We start from the raw sequence: 14516 nt of genomic DNA, 5'->3' as shown, positions 1-14516 counted from the left end.
CTCTTCGGCCCGCCGGCGGCCGTGACGTCACGCGCGGAGGGGAGTTGAGCGTGGAGGGGCGGCGCCGCCGGGCCTTCAGCTGGGGGATCGATGAGAGCATCGTCCTATTGGACGCCGCGCTGGGGGTGACGTCAACGCGGGCACGTCACGGAGGTGACGTCACACGCGACTGAGACGGGGATATCTCCCGTTGGGGCAGGAGGGGAGTAACTGCCACCCCTACCGCGCCCTGGAGCGGCGAAGGGGAATATCGATCACGAAGTGGGGGCGTCCGAGTCCCGAGAGAGGAACCGAGTTACCTGCAGCACCTGCTGGGTTTTCCTTGCGGTTTCGCGAGGTCAAGAGGACTGTTTCCCACCTCACGATGGACAACCGGATATCGACTGCTGTCATCGCCACGTCATAGCTGCTTACAAAAAACCTTTCCTCGGGCAGTTAGTGGGATTTGAATAAGGAACACCGGTGCCTCAGACAGTCTCAATTTAAACAGACCCGGCTACTTATTGTCAAGTTTATTGTTTCGATTAAATCTGTTCTTAGGGATCGATTTTCGTTCATTCTCGATAGTTTCGTATATTTAAGTTTTCGTGTGACATCATTATCGATACCTAAAATCGTTTCAAACTATAGTTTCGTCTCGGGAGGGTACGAGGCTATCGAAAAGCCTCACACGATGCCCATTTCCTTGGCCATGTTCGTGCTTATTTACTGCTTGCGCACTTCTGCTCCCGTGTAGAACAAAATTCAGCATATTCCCAAGGGACATGGCTCTGAGTTTGAAAGTTTTCAAGCCCAAAATTTTACCTAAAATTGTACTAGAACGTATTTTATTTTCTGCTGTACCCACGCACCGAAGTCGTAAAGATGGCGAACCCGCGTGTGATATCACAAACCCGTATATATGCTCTTTCGTTAATACCAGGGGACGAACCAAACGTATTAGTGTACCGTATGGAACTGTGTGATAGTGGAATCCTTCTGAAATACTATTTGTAAACTTAAATAATCATTGCAAAAAAAAAATTAAAACTTTAAAAATAAGCAAGAAAGCTGGCAACACAATGTTAATTATTCATAGTTTCAGCTCACTTGTAACTTTGTAACTGTGAATGCAGAGCATCGAGAGATTGTGATGTCCCAGAACACTGTATTTAATGCTTTGATGCGATTCAAACCCCGTCACTAAAAAAAAAAAAAAAAAAAAAAAAAAAAACTTTTCGAAATTATACTTCTTTAGGCGCGTTATGAAAAAATGATGAGAGTGAATTTTTACGATGCGCGCGCACCTTGCAACGAAATTTTTACTGTACGAAAAAAAAAAAAAGCTAAATACAAAATAAAAATAATATATGTGCTTTTAAATCTTATTCTTTAGTGATTTATATTGAATACTGGTTTATATTATTATTATTTAGTGTGAATACTATTATGTATATATATAGTGTTTATAATTTTTTTAAAGGGTATTAATATAAGCATGGTCATGTAATTATATGTATAATTTATTTGTCATATAAATTATAAATAATACAATCATTATTTAATAAATAATTAAATTTTAATGAATTAGGTTTAAACAGCATATTTATTAATTTTTATCATTAAATAAAATTTTGTCTCAAATATTTTACTAAATTAAATAATTAATTGCATACATGTGTTCATATTAAAAATGGAACCCTGGGTATTTAATAAATTTTTTATTTGATTGAATTTATACTTCACCAACAGTATTTATAATTTCACACAAGTCCTTTCATTATTTTGTTTATATTAATTATTTTCATGCGAAGTTAAGGTTAGTTTGTTACTACGCAAATTAAGTATAACTTATAACGCGCGTACGTAAGTACACACAACCATTTAAACAAAAACAAACTGCTTATTGCACCAAAAAAAATTGTATTTCATGCAAAAATGAAAATATTTCTGTCTAAATAATTGCTATAATAACTTTAATTCACAGCCCAGTCCGTTATTTCATTCTAAGTAGACATATGGCCTTTATATTATACTAATAACCAAAAATAACAATATCTACCCAAAAGTAAAATTAAAAAAAAATTAAATCTCTAACTGAAACACATACTTTTAAAAGGAAACGAATGCTCATAAACGCATAATGCATAAATAAAGAATTTATATGAACTGCAGACCTCGCAAATGAAAATACGAGATGGTTTACTTTCTCTTATATCTTAGTAATGGTCGCAGGCTTTCAGGGTCATTGTCTGGAGTTGCTTGGCTTCTGGGTTGAAGCCTCGTCCAATGTGAAGACATCACCGACGTTTCGGTCGACGTTGCTCCGACTGGCCAAATCCAAAGGCCAACCAGGAGAAAGGAAGACTCTGATTGGCTAACTTTGACTGCAGGTCTAACTGACAAAATTATTTTAAAAAATTATACATATCTATAATAGAGGAATTAGTTACGATATAATACCTAATGAGCATCTAAATTATGTTTGATTGAACGAAGTTCTACAACCACTGATAAATAATTAATTCGCAAGAATCTAGAACCTCGTTCAATTAAACACAATTCGGATGCTCAATTTGTTTTATCGTAAACACTTTTATTATTTGCAGTAAAAATGATTTTCTGGCCCAACTTGAAACACGAGCACCGGCCTTGGGAAACCCTCCAGACCCGTGCATAGGGCGTACAGATGTTCTCAACATACTTTGTCGCAGCGACGCTGGGAGCCTGCAGCCGCAGTTCTTCGGTCGCATGGGGGACGCACCACAACGCCGAAATACAACAACGCCGAACGTACAATAACGCCGAAAACCATAACGCCGAATGCCAAATTGACTACAACGCCGACAGCTAGAAATCTGCTGTGCACCACAACGCCAAAATACATTAACGCCGAAAAATGTCATTGCAGGACTGCCACAAAGGTTAGGTTAAGTAAGGTTAGGTTAGGATAGGTTAGGTTAGGTTAGGTTAGGCTAGGTTAGGCTAGCCTAGGTTAGGTTAGGTTGTGGTATTTGGGTGTTAAGATACATTTAAGAAACACACACAAATTCATTCAGTTGTTTTTCATTTCGATCCTGTGGTCCCCCCCCCCCTCCCCACAGCAACATTTTTCGGCGTTACTGTATTTCGGCGTTGTGGTACACAGCAGTTTTCTAGCTGTCGGCGTTGCGGTCAATTTGGCATTCGGCGTTATGGTATTCGGCGTTATTGTACGTTCGGCGTTGTGGTAACGACCCGGTCGCATGCAGAGTGACCCTGCGCACGTGAGGAGGGAGTGTTTGCTGGACGCGGGGAGGGCAGGAAGGTGTGGTGGACGCCTTGTCGCCGCGACGTCTGGCGACGCCGCGCGCCTCCGAGCCGGGTTCACACCGGTCCGGGTGCCTCGAGCTGTCCAGCGGTCGCTCCACGAGGATGCTGGGATGGCGACGAAACAGCTCCGGTCACTAGCCTGTGGTGAGCCAGGAGAGGTTAGGATAGGTAGGGGCAGGTATTTTTTTTTCGCGAAAAGATCTGATACACTTTATTAGACTGCGACAAGGTACAACCGCACCTGTGGTTTCTCCCTTAAGATTTGGCGGCCGTCTGGCGAGAGAAGTCGTTGCCTTGTTCGACCGGGCCACTCAGGACCCGTTTTACTTCCGCACCGAATCACTGTGATTGGTGTTGTTACAATCGATGTGTACCTGGGGGGGGGGGGGGAAACTCGCCCAATCACGAAACACAGACGATGCTACAGTGTTTTAACACTTTCATCTAGTCTCGAAATCTTTTCGCGAAATCTGCATGCCCCTATGGATAGGCCTCCACCGTACCACGGGTATTCTGGGTGCTTTGAGGGGTCCCAGTGTGATGTGGGAGATCGGCATGCGGCGCCAGTAGTGCTGATAAGGGCTAAGGGCTAAGGACACAGCCAACTGTCTGGTTAGCGAATTTCCGATTGCGTGTACGGCGCGATCCGTTACCCGCGCCCACGGGGGCCCCGGGACTTGAAAAAAATAAGCGCCGGGTTATCAAATAAATATCCCCCGATTCGATGGCGGAAATTACCACTAATCAAGTAACTCAAAATAAAGGACACGAAAAACCCCGGAGGACTAGAGCTAAGAGAGGTCAAAGAAACAAGATCTTTCTTCCTTTATTTCTTTCCCCCCTGGAACCACCAAAGAAGTCTCTCGCCGAGGGGCCCCGCTTGCTCTTGCAACTGCGCGACTGCGAAACGGGGGTTGATGAACGTAATCGTCGAAACTATTTTTTCACGGAAAACTTTCCGTGCATTTTAAAGTTTTCTGCTTATCGCATGCATATAGGCCAACAACTTACACGCACCCATCCAGAGATGACTCGCGTCCGTTAAAATCCTCGCGCAAAACTCTTGGGCCGTACGCGGCTACCCCCCCCCCCCCTCCTTTTTTTTTTGGCTAAAGTTCCGAGAGACCTCCCTTAAGAATCCTACAGATTTGCGTCTCTTTGTGTTTACAGTCTGTACTCACATTGTACACGAGAAAATTAGCATTAATTACATAACGGTATGAATAGAAACCCATGGTGCAAATAACTCAAACGTATCACATTGAAATAATATAGGTAACATTCAAGTTTCCAATAACGTTTACAAAAAAAAATATTTGTGATATACAGGATACTGTTTCATTTGCCAAATGAATTTTATATCATGAGAAAAATTCGCATATTAGGGCCATGTATTTTATGCGAATTAATATGATCTATTATTACACTTCAATCAGGCGTATCCATATTATTATTTTAAAATATAATTTTGAAGTTTCCTACATATTCCCATGTGTTACAAAAAACTTTGTGATAAATATAGTTAGGGAAAAGTATTTATCGCGGATTCATTTAGCTAGAACTGAAACATTTCTAACTTTGACCTGCTTCTGTGATTGGCCCGCAGTTTGTGTGAAAGTCTCTGAGCCAATGACAAACCATCAGCAACAGAAGTATCGAATCATTGAAAATCCAGTTTAGAAATCTCCCAATTAAGCAACTGATGAGGAAGATATTTTTCCCCAAGTGTGGGCAGGACTGTGGAGTCTATCCTAAAAGTAAATGTAACCGCGAATATTCGTGTCCCTATTTATGACAAAATACATTAACTTAAAAATTTAAAATCAATTATGTAGTATAGAGATATTCATCACCAGAGACCTGAAAAATTAGCGGGTTCATTTCGTGTTATGCTAAAATTCAAATAATTATACCTTAGTGTTGCTTCTGCCATTGGTTCACTGTTAATCTTGGAGGACTGAGGGCCATTTAGAGACCCTCACTCATTGAAGTGTCGAACCACAGGCCACCCAGTCGAGACGACTCACAAGTCAGCAGCCAATGAACAGTTGGCATTTGCCCGAGTGTGTAGAGGATATTGGAGTCCATCCTGGAGGTCATTGAAGCCGCGAATTTTTCCGGACTCTACTCATCGCTGACTCGCTGACTCTGTGAGATAGCGCCTGCCTGCAGAATGCCAGCGTGTGGCGGGAAGTCGCCCCCCAGGGGTCTAAGGCAGTCACTCTGCAGGTAGTCGCACTTGTTTCACACACAGCCACATTTTCATATATTTTTTTAAACGTGTTAAGGTGTTCATTTGAATGTTTCACGAAAAGATGGCGCTAGAAGTTAAAGAAAATCTTTTGTAAATTTGTGAGTTTTTAATAATTTTTTTTTTAACTTTTAGAATTTGATTAATTAACTTCATAAAATAAGAAAATATTCAATTTATGACATAAAAATCTATTATAATTACGTAAGTATGACGTTGTCTTTCATTAAAGATTATTGGATGAGACAATTCACACGCAATGCAGTTTTTCAAGAGGTTCTTCATTAACAACAATTTTTTTTCAAATATGATTTCATAATTTGATATACTTATATCAGAAATAATTTTATTTTCAGAATATTAAAATAAATTTAATTTTCAATAAATATTTCTGTGTTTGTTATAAGCAACCTTTTTTCAACTGGTGCATAGTAACATTTTGAGACCGGAAAAATTTGCGGATTCATTTGTCGACGGACCAGAATTCAAACAATTCCACCGTGATGTGCTGCTTCAGTGATTGGAACACAGCTTACCTGAAGGACTCTGACCCGATGACGAACGCTCGACGAGAGAAGTATCTAATCACAGAGCAGGTATCAATCAGCAGGTGATTGTGGAGTCTGTGAAACCGCGTCGCCGGTACGTCGTGTCGCCGGTAATGTTTGCAGAGACGCAGGGCTGCTGACGCGCTGCGTCTGGCGTCGTCCCTGGACGGCGCATGCGCAGGAGCGGGTCTCGGCGCGCACTTGCATGCCCGCCGCGTGCCGCGGACTTTGGTGTCGCCTGAGTCACCGCCGCGAACAGCAGCCAGGGAGCAGGCCCACAGCTGTCTCCCGACGCCGGCTGTTGGGACGCCCGTCTCGCGGGTTCCAGACGCCATCTTCAGGGCGGCAGTCTCCCACTACCGAGAGTCTTCCGACGATCCACCAATAAATCCGCGCATTCATTCCGCAACACGCTAAAATACAAACGACCATAACCTCGCGATGCTGCTGCTGCTGTTGGCTCGTGGTTCGTTTGGAGGACTCTGGGTCAAGACGAGACCCCTCAGTCATTCGCAGAAGTATCGAACCACGGGCCTAGCTGAGACGTCTCGCAAGTCAGACGCCGATGTGCAGGGTGTATTGGCTCGAGCGTCCAGAGAAACTTGTGGAGTCTCTCCTGAGTATGGTCGAGATTGCAAATTTGTCCGGACCTTATCCGTTAATACGTTCTTTAAATAATTCATGAAAAGGGGAATTTGGATTAAATGCAGTTTTTTTTGGACCTACTCCATTGCAGTTTTGCACTTTATGTCATGGAAAAATTCTGAAAATCAAAAATAAATAATTTGTATGTAATAATAGTATACCTATTATGACAAATATTTAAATGTCGATCATTTTTTGTCCGTGCTGTCGTCGTTGTGTTATCCATAATACTTGTTTAGTTTCATCGTTGGTTCCGTTTGTCCAACATCAACTGATTCAGTCGTGTTTTCTGTGTTTTTTTTATCTTCATATTTTTTTATTTTTTTTATTTTCGGAAAATTTCCTTGAAAACAGTGCAAAACTGCAGTGGCGTGTGTCCAAAAAACTGCATTATACATATCCATTAATATTTCCCCCCGGGGCATTTACGTAGTGTGTGTGAGACCAGAAACAAGCGAATAGCTCGTATATTGTTGCAGATGTACCCCACAGTTCTGTCAAACCATTTGCATCGACGGGCGGGGTGCATGTTCTGTGGGATAAACTCGGCACACGAGCATTTTGTACGCTGTAGTGTGTTGAGGAGCTTGGAAATTCTCTTGCCTTCAAATACTCTCGCTGAGAAGTGTGTGTTTCCTAATCGGTTGAAGCTTCCAGTAAATACAGAGCCTCCTTTCTTTTGGGTTGGCTGGGTGTTGGCCAAATTAGAGAGGGCATTCCTGTGATTGGTTTTAAGCTGCCGCCCAATCAGTGGCCTCTTCTCATCTGGTTGGCCATCTACATAGCTAGCCCGAGGCGATCCTTATCTTTATCAGATACGACCTTTTTTTTTTTTTTTTTTTACAATTATTCCTTGTAAATGCGTTTTAGGCAACTAGTTGCGAAATATCAAACCTTTACTGCATCGAAATTTAAATGCAAGAAATGCCAGTCTATTTCACAAACAAAAAAAAAGTTACAACTTCGTCCACAATAAACGACTTTGAAAGCATATGATGGCACCGAACAACATGAAAATGCTGGAGGGAGAGTGATTTTTGCAAAAAAAAAAAAAAAAAAAAAAAAAGAGAGCACTGCGACATCGTGTCTGAAAACCTCGGCGATTCTCACCATCGATCCGTCCTTCCCTAGAAGCACATTCTGTCCACGGCACTGGGAGCAACCTGCATCCGCTACCGTGCGGGCAGCGAGCGACTACTTCTTGATTTGCATACGTCTTGGGCGCGGCTATACCGCTACCCCCGCTACCCCGCTTCCTAAGGTCTAATGATCTGTCTTTTTTTTTATTCTCGCCTGATGAATATGCAATGAGCTGACCTCCGGGTCACAGCGGGGCGCGACGCCACAAGGGTTGTTGTGGGGGGGGGGGGGGGGGGGGAGGAGAGAGCAGTATTGATACGCGGCCACAGAACAGCCAGTTGCACAGAAGCAAACGGAACCATCGCGCCTGTCCCGAGTTCCACTGCGCACTGTCGAGGTAACCGTCACGACCGGACACTGACATGGCTCGACGTCATCAGACATTCAAAGCACACGCACGAGCGTGATAGAAAACGACCTGATTAACAGGCGAACTTAATCCAGGTAACTCTAATATCTAGATACTGGAAAAGTTCGCGGTTTAAGTGACCTACAAAAATTTGGTTTCTTTAAAATATAATACGCAATTTAGTGTAATGGTTGACGTTGATACTGAATGGCTGCTAAAAATAGTTTTTCCTGTGAATATCATTAGCGTTTTGGTATTAAATTCATTTTGTGGGAATGACTACAACGGTAATAATACTGCCAATAAACACTTTGCCATGGTCTCTGGAAATCATTTAACGTGTTAATCCCTTAACAAAGGTGAATTTTCGAATGAAAACGATAAAAAATAATGTTGAAACCAATATGGCGCATATTAAAATTCCTATCTATTCCTTTTAAATAGGTGCATGTTTTGTGTTTGTCCTGTTACACTTCGCAGAAATAAATAGATTATTAACGATAAAAAAAGGAAACAACACAATTCTCATTAACTCTGTCTGAAAGAAAATGCGTGCTTAAAACACCAATATCACGTCTCGATTTCAAAACTTTTTTCGTAACAGTCACCAAGGTGAAGATGCAACACTCGAAACCCTAGCGCTCCACTTCTGCAACTACCCCTGCCGGTTTGTTAGTAGGCCTACAGCCTTCAGTTTTCTGAAGATTACCCGTTTGAAGTCATCGACACACTGATAGCAGCCATTAGGCTTATGACTAAATACACGGATATATATAGTATCCGCTCGTTTGCCGGGTATGTCACAAAGATCTACAAGTTTGCACTGCTATAACAATAAATAGAGACAGGAAAAAATTGTGGAATCGTTTCGGGGTACGCTAGAATTCAAGCAGTTTTACCTTGGACGTCCTTTTATGATTGGTTCCACAGTTTGTGTGATAGACCCTGAGCCAATGACGAATCCGCATCAATAAAAGTATCGAATCACTGGGAACCCAGTTTAGAAATATCCCAATTAAACAACCAATGAGGCAGGCACTTTTTCTCAAACGTGCACAAGACTGTGGAGTCAATCCTAAAAGTAATTGAAACCGCAAGTATTTCAAATCCCTAAACGATAATACCACAGCTATTCCGACTCGCTCTTTTATGAGGGTGAGCCTATAACCACTGGTTAGCAGGGCATTGACTGAAATAAGCTCAACTCAGTCAGATAAAGGAGATTCAGCCAATGGGGTACTAAATGGCAATGATTATAGATATGATTGTATTTTTAAGCAGGTACCAAATAAATTATTAAATATTTCCAGTTCCCTACCAATGCCTAGATAACTGTGTTGTTTTCTAATACCAAGATGAACTCCACAAACTTGTACATAAATAAATATTTTTATATCCTTAAAAGAGACCGGAAAAAATTCTAAGTTTCATTTCGCGATAGGCTTGAATTCAAACACACACACACACACCTTTAAGCTGCTCTTGATATTGGCTTACTGTTTATTTTGACGACTCTGGGCCAACGAGGTACCCTCGATCACAGCCATAGTTTCCCTGTGAAAGACGAATCCACAGCCTTGCTCTTGGAGGCGAAACCTCACTATGAGCTCTCAGTGGACGTCGCACTAACACAAACACGCCCCTGAATAAGGCGGGCCACGCACCACTTGCGAATGTGGTCGAAGGGCTCGTCGCCGGCGAGTTAGTCGGAGGGTTGGAGCGGTCAGCTGGAGCAGCGACGGTTCTGGCGGCGGGACACGGAGTACCCGGAGCACCCGGAGCACCCGGAGAACCCGGAGCACCCGGAGCACCCGGAGTAGCCGGAGCACCCGGAGGAGACCCACCGCCTCGTGGCGAGACCACATGTGCGAGATGCAGACTGCACATGCTTGCATCTGGTGGGCCCCGTCTCCTCTGGCCCCTCGGCGCTGTCGACGTGTGTCACTGCACCCTCCTCCCCCCCCCCCCACCGCAGCTGTTCGCCGGCGACCTCCGCGCTGCAGCGGGGCTACTGTACTTGCACTTCCGCGCCTGACGTCACCCCCCCCCCCCACTGCACACACACTTCCTGACGAGCCGCCAGGCCCGACAAGACACTGACAGCCGTCTTCAGCAAAGAGACCTGGCAACCTCGCGGACCCAGTGACCTCCGGGCTAAACCTGACGATGCTACGATCTCTCTTTCGATTTCTCGAGCCATTGTTCCATTGGCTGTTCTACATGAAACAACGCATTATTATCTTCAGGGACAGGACATGTTCTTGGTTTTATTTTGCGGCAGGTCATAATCCAAACACGTTTACGTCATTTTGCTTCTGTGATTGGGCCACAGCTCATCTGAAGGACTCTGAGCCAATTAGTAACCCTCAACAAAAGAAGTACCTAATAGCAAGCATTCTATAGCTATCAGTTCCCACGAGTCAGTAGCCAGTGAGAGATGTAATTTGTCTGAGTCTATCCTAGAAGTCATTAATCCACCAAATCTTTCAGTCCCTATTTATGAAGACCGGAAATAATTTACGGATTCATTTAGCGGTAAGATAGAATTCAAATATTTTTACCTTTAACCAGCTTCTATGATTAGCTCACAGTTTATCTGAAGGACTATGAGCCAACGAGAAACCCTCGTCGATTAAAGTTTTGAATCACAGTTAACTCAGTTAAGTAATCCCTCAAGTGAACGACCAATGGACTGAGAACTCTTGCCCAAGTGTACATAGGACAGTGAAGTCTATCCTAGAGGTCATTGAAACCACAATTTTTTTCCAGTTACTACATATTAATCTTGAACCACATTATTGTGTTTCAGTTGTTATTGAGTATACTGTAATGGGGCGATCCTGACAAATATGGCTTCATTGCAGACATCGTGGAAACTTACCGGTGTTCGGAGTTTAACTTCTTGTCAAATGAATCCACGAAGTTCACGGGTCTTTACTAGGGACTGAAAATATTTGCCGTTTCAATTATGTACCTTTTGGATAGACTCAAAAGTCCATTGGTTGCTTAATTGAGATATTCATGATCTGGGTTGCCATGATTCGATACTTCTATAGATGATGGTTTGTCATTGGCTCAGAGTAGAGACCGGAAAAAATTCGCGAATTCATTTCGCGACTAGCTAAAATACAAATAGTTATACCTCAGTGCTGCCTCTGCTATTGGCTCACAACTCACATGGATTACTCTGGGCCAGTGAGAAACGCCCGACCAAAACTTTATCGAATCACAGGCTGCTACGTTGGGACGTCTCACAAGACAGCAGCCAAAGAGTGGGTGGCATTTGACCGAGTGTACGTAGAACTATGGAGTTCATCCTGGAGGTCATTGAACCCGCGAATTTTTCCGGTCCCTAGCTCAGAGTGAAGGACTGCCGGGCTGAGTTCAGCATAGAGGCGGTTACTCGCCCACGGAGCAGCGGCAATCGATGCACATATGCCTCCGCTCGCAGGCTGACAAATTTTTTTTTGCATCGCTTACCCCCTCTCCGTTTCGTCTCGAAGGCGTCTTTTTCTCGAGGTTCTCCCCCCTCCCCACGCAGAGTCGCGTCGTGGGACTGACGCCACGCGCTGGTCTCCGTGCCGGCGGCGTGCGAATCGCGGCCGCCCATTCATCACCAGCGACTTCCCCGGCGCTGTTGCCGCCGGCTCGACAGCCACTCCGCGTGCACAGAGCGCACTGCGTTGCCGCACGCCTCGCTGGATGCTTCGCGGCGACAGGAAAATGATTTGGCAGGTGTCAGGGATTTAGTGATTGATAGGGACCGGAAAAATTCGCGGATTCAATGACCTGTAGGATGGACTCCATAGTTCTACGTACACTCGGTCAAATGTCACCCACTCATTGGCTGCTTCTTGTGAGACGTCCCAACGTTGCAGCCTGTGATTCGTATAAAGCTTTTGTTGGGCGTTTCTCATTGGCCCAGAGTCATCCAGGTGAGTTGTGAGCCAATAGCAGAGGCAGCACTGAGGTATAAATATTTGTATTTTAGCCTATCGCGAAATGAATTCGCGAATTTTTCCGGTCTCTAGTGATTGATAATGAATACTCTTCCATATTACTAGGGACACCTGTATTTCGCGAATAAATTTCGTGTCAAGGTATGTCACAAAACACTGTAGCTTTTTCTTAGAGTAATGGCGAATCGTGTGCGTGCAGCACTACGGTATCCACATTCCCATTGGCCCCGTCAAGTGCGGGAAAACACCTCTCGCCGACCACAGCCAATAACTACAAGAAAAAAACTACGGTGTTTTGCAATGTACCTGGACACGAAATGTATTCGCGAAATACAGGTGTCCCTACGATATTACCTATTATAAAAATATTTATTGCGAATATTAGTAATAAAAATTGTGTTTATAAACTTTTTCAAGTACATTTAATTTAGCGAGGTTATGTTCCCGCATGTTTAATTAATTTTTTTTTACATTATATATATTTTTTATTACGCCAAGCAAGTGTAACTTTTAACGCGCGTACACAAGTACACGCACGCATCTTTTTTTTTTACGTTTAAAAGTCTATTCGATCGTTACAACGATAGTCGGTCGAACTTTCTTGCGTGACAAAATACCGTCAGATCTGAATTGCCAGTAAATCCAAGACTAATGATGTGCAAACAATGGTTGGGCTCACAACGGTTAGATCATGTCCGTGCGTGTTTGTCGCACAGTATTTGTTTTTAGGCTGTGACGTCATCGTACCAGTGCAGGCGCATGCGCGTGATTGTTACGAATCAGCGTTGTGTGAAGTTATAAATTGCTGTAGCGTGGAAACGCGTATAGCTAAGGTATTGATCCGGTTTGTCATTGTGAAAAGCTTGCAGGGCATCTCTAGGGCGGAAAGTGATACAATAAAAATATTATTATACAAGTGAAAATTACAAATTAATTAAAAATGTCATCTCATTTGATTCGTAAATATGCTCGTAATTATAGAAAACGCAAGTCAGAGGAAAGCTCACATCGAAAGGAATACAAAAAAGCCCTAAACGTCCAGTACTGAGGGAATGCGAGAGCCACGGAAGCCACGTTTTCACACGAAATCTACGGCAGGACCCGAAATGTGCCTTTTTCAATTTTTTTGCTATCGACATAACATATTTGGTGAGGTCTATATTTTATGGAGAGCAATAATTTTATTTAGCGTACGTTATCGATAAACGTTGCGTGTCTGCCTATAAATATGAAAAAAATAAGGGGTTCATGTACTTATGCGCGCGCATTTGAAGTTATACTTATTTGGCATAGTAATAAACTAGGTAACTTAAATTTGGCTTGCAAATAATTAACACAAATAAAATAACTGTAGTGATATTATAAATACGGTTGGTAAAGAACAAATTCAATGAAATAAAAAAAAAATACTGAGTATTAAATAATAGTATAAACATGTGTGCAAAATAATAATTTAATTTAGTAAAATATTTGAGATAAATTGTAATGGATGATGAAAATAAATAACTATATACTGAATGTTAAATACAACATATTAATTTTAATTATTTATTAAATAGTATTTTAATAATTTGTAATTTATAATGTAGATAAATTATACATACGGGAACATAACCCCTTTTATATAAATACACTTGAAAAAGTTTATAAACGCAATTTATATCATTAATATACAGAATAAATACATTTTTTAAATGATATGACACTGTATTCAATTTAATCACTAAAGTATATGATTTTAAAAAAAGCACATATATAATATTTATTTGCATATAGCCTTTTTTCATCATGTGTAAATTTCTTTGCATGGAACGCGCGCATTGTAAAATTTACTCCTATAATTTTTCCATAACGCACCTAAAGAAGTATAACTTCAAAAACAAAAATATTACGGCTCTACAAATGTCTGATTAATATAAATAAAAATTATTTGCAAGTAATATTGTAACTAATAACAAATTAAACGGGAATATATTATCAAAATGTTTCCAAGTATTCAGCTGTTCTAATTAAGACCCCCGACCCTGTCAAAATAAGTTGCCAATTAAATTTTCTTAAGAGGAAGAATTCGCCAAGGCAACATTTAAACACGGCGAGTTGGCAGCATTGGTTGTCGGTCTGATTGATAAACGTTGCATATCTGCCTAAAAATAAAGACAAAAATATTCCTGAGCATCTGAATAATGTTTAATTCAACAAATTCCACAACTACCACAAAAAATTATGCCTCTGTCGTAAAATTATTTCTTCGAATTGATTGAGATATAATGAGTCAGGAAAATATGTGGCAAAAAAAGAAATTATTTAAAAGAAATTATAACAACGTCAGCGAC

This window comes from Bacillus rossius (assembly GCF_032445375.1).
Source record: "Bacillus rossius redtenbacheri isolate Brsri chromosome 4 unlocalized genomic scaffold, Brsri_v3 Brsri_v3_scf4_2, whole genome shotgun sequence".
NCBI lineage: Eukaryota > Metazoa > Arthropoda > Insecta > Phasmatodea > Bacillidae > Bacillus > Bacillus rossius.
Note: the sequence above shows the minus strand (reverse complement) of the source record.